This window comes from Corythoichthys intestinalis, chromosome 11 (genome assembly GCF_030265065.1).
Source record: "Corythoichthys intestinalis isolate RoL2023-P3 chromosome 11, ASM3026506v1, whole genome shotgun sequence".
NCBI lineage: Eukaryota > Metazoa > Chordata > Actinopteri > Syngnathiformes > Syngnathidae > Corythoichthys > Corythoichthys intestinalis.
Window position 1 is genome coordinate 12,657,798 of NC_080405.1, and position 3,375 is coordinate 12,661,172.

A 3,375-nucleotide genomic window follows, 5' to 3' on the forward strand; every position below is an offset into this window, starting at 1 on the left:
AATGTACTGTATTAATAATATTTTGTATTCTAAATTGTACAGCAGTCCAAATTATATTTCGACTGAGACAAAATAAAGTATTAATTCCTCTTTTTAAGCCATAGGGAGCAATACAAACTTAACTTTTATCAATTTAGTCATTTTAAATGTAACACTGCGGGAATATATATTTGTATTTTAATCCCACCTGAAGGTTCAAAAGAATTGTTGTTAAAGTTTTTCTTTCATTCTCTTGGGTTGAGCTGTTCAAACTTTCATGAAAATAGTCTACCCACCCACTTCGCCATGGGCTAACAAGGTACTCACACCCGCTGAGATAGTCTGTTATCGTTTGTGTTTGTGTGTGCTTGTTAACTAATTCATACCACTGAAAATGAATTATTTTCCTTGGCAAAAAAAAGTGTGCTTGAGAGTAAAAGGAGGCAATAATTTTCCGATAGTTTGAACTATTTCATGCATAAGATGCATAAGTCTCAAATGCAGCCCACCAACTGTGCAATACTGTCAAACTGAAAGTTTAATCTGTCACCAAAGCCAACAGGGTGCCTTCTCTCCTGGTAATTTAAGTTATTGGTAATTTTGCAACAATTTCTATGAATTTTTTTTTTTTTGTAAAAATTAAAAATTTGGCCTGATTGTGGTAAGAGAAGAGATGACACCTCACTTACTTTGCACTTTTACTGTATGCATTGTAAAGAGCACCTCAATTTCATTGTACAATTGTGCAATTCCAAAAAAAAGTATTATTTTTATATTCGACACCAAGTATCTGACAAAAGAACTTGGTCAAGAAAGGAGCATCCCCACCTGCCTAAATGACTATAGGCCAGTAGCAATCACTCCAAACATTATGGCCCCTTTTCCACAGAGGTGGAACTGGTGCACGATCCGTGCGCGTGTTTGGGTTAGCACCGGCTCTTTCTGTTTCGATCACCCAAGCATGAGCACTAGCCCCTGAAAATGGGTGTTCAGCAGGCACCAACTCATTGCTGGGCCGGACGAGAGCCAGCGAAGGGCTAACTACGTCAGGGGGTAGGGGGCGGGTTCATCGACGGCGCAGGGGCGTGAGGCAGGGTTATTTTGAAGGTAAAGACGCATAAATTCATAACAAATCCAACCCTTAAGCAGAATGGAAGAGTTGTTCTTGCATTTTGATGTAAAAATACAAACACTGGCTAATCAGCTGGACGTACGCTTCTCCATCGTTGTTGTGGGCTTACTTCTTCGTGTCTTCTTCTACGTTGCATTTCCGGTGGACTCGATTCCGCTGATATGGTTTACGTGTTGACGTATGGACGTATTCTGGTGACGAATTATGTTGCCCCAATTTGGATCATTTGCACATGGAAAGCCAACTGGTGTTTGGGAAGTGTTTCAAGGGACTGCTACTGGCCCACATCAAGAGCTGCACACCGGTCGATGACCAGGATCCCCTACGGTTTGCCTACAGGCCCAACAGGTCCGCCTGGTCACACACCATCACAGATACCTTTCAGTGTTACCTCTCCCACCTGGAAAACAATGATTCCTACATCAGGATGCTCCTTGTCGACTACAGCTCTGCTTAGAACACGGTCCTCCCCCATAAACTCACCCACTAAGGCTAGGTTCATATCCCAGGTCTTAATACACAAATCCGATTTTTTCGTGTTTTCCGACTCGAATGAGGCATTAATTTGACAGTCTGAACAGGACAGATCACATGAAAGTGGACCATTTCAAATCCGATCTGGGTCACTTTTGTATGAGGTTAAAATCCGATTTGGGACACATTTTTCTAGAATGGGGCTGCGTTCTGAACTGTCAAGTCTGCCAAATCGGAATTCCTGCAGCAATTACTTCAGCAAAGAGTGAGAGTGACGGGGGGCGGCAGAGATGTAGCTGTACAGTAGCGTTAGTGCCTAGCTTGAACTCAGCTTTTTGGTATGAGGCGAGCTTGACAACAGTCAGACAAAAAATAAAAGGAGGGGGACAAGCATGAGAATGCACTTTCTGTGTGGTAAATGAGCAGTACTGTATTGCAATATTGCTTACATGGCTGAGAGTCAGGGCAAACTATGGCTACGTCTACACGAGGACAGATAAGGATATTTTGCCGACTATTTTTATACCTGTCTGCAGTTACGTTTAAGGTGCGTTTATGCCCCCCCTCCCCCGCTTCTGCCAGGTATGCCTGCATTTGCGCATACTACACATGCGTAGAAAGGAGCAGTCTCATATGTTACGTCATCGCCCGCGTGGTTTACATCTGAACCTGAAACTCATTACTCGCCAGCGGGAAATTAGGAAATTACTACCCCTTCTAGACCAGGGGTTGGGAACTCCGTTTTGTGATCACTGTTTTTATCGTGAACGCAATTGAGCGCATCACGCGGGAGCGAGAGTAAAGGGAGAGCATGCTCGGCTTTTAAGAGCATTAGAGTTTTGATTGAAATAAATCATAGAAAACAACGAGACCCTGACAACGTTACTTGGGATGTTACAATCAATGCTCAGTTGCGCTCTCTCCACTTGGAAAATAACAAATACAAACATATGGTGTGGCGCTGTGTATATTACCTGGAAGCCGCAACCAGGACTGCTTGTGCATAACAATGGCGATCCTAGAAGAGGCAACAGTTTTGACAGGAAGAAATGTAATGAAAAAACTGATCGCGTGCCTCTTTGACTGGGGGTACCACGCAGGTTTTTCGGGGTTTAATTTTCCTCTACGCATTTTTATATACTCATGTTCGGTCGGCATTGAGTTGGGGTGGGCCAGCCCCGCAGCTGGCTGATCGGAAACAACGCGAGGAGACGAGCTCTGTTAAAATCTGCGATGGGAGGACCACAAATAGTACTGAACTGAAACATATTATTGCAGCGTAGTTTGAAGGTTCAAGCAAAATGGAAAATAAAAGAGCAGCGGGAATGCCACGTCATGATCATCTGCCTCAATTGTTTACGATACCGTCATGCCACATTTAAAGAGGCGATGGCATGACGTAACTTCAATAGTATCCGAATGTTGTACGGACACACTAGTCTAAGTGGGTAATATTAGCCGCCTATATTAGCCGTGTAACAACTAATCAGGATAATAGGGATACTAGTGTAGCCGACATCCCATAGGCCTATAGTCCAACTAATTACACGTTTAAGGCCATTATCCGTCCTAGTGTAGACGTCGCCTCAGTGTCCACTCTTGGACTGAACTCCACCCTCTGTGACTGGCTCCTGGACTTTCTGACTGGCCCGACAGAGTCTGTCAGGATCAGCGACAGGACAGCCAGCATTATGACAAACATTGTGTTCATAACAAACATAGGGCTGCCTCCTCAGCCACCCTCTCTACACCCTGTTCACCTATGACTGTGTCGCCTCCCACAAGTTCAC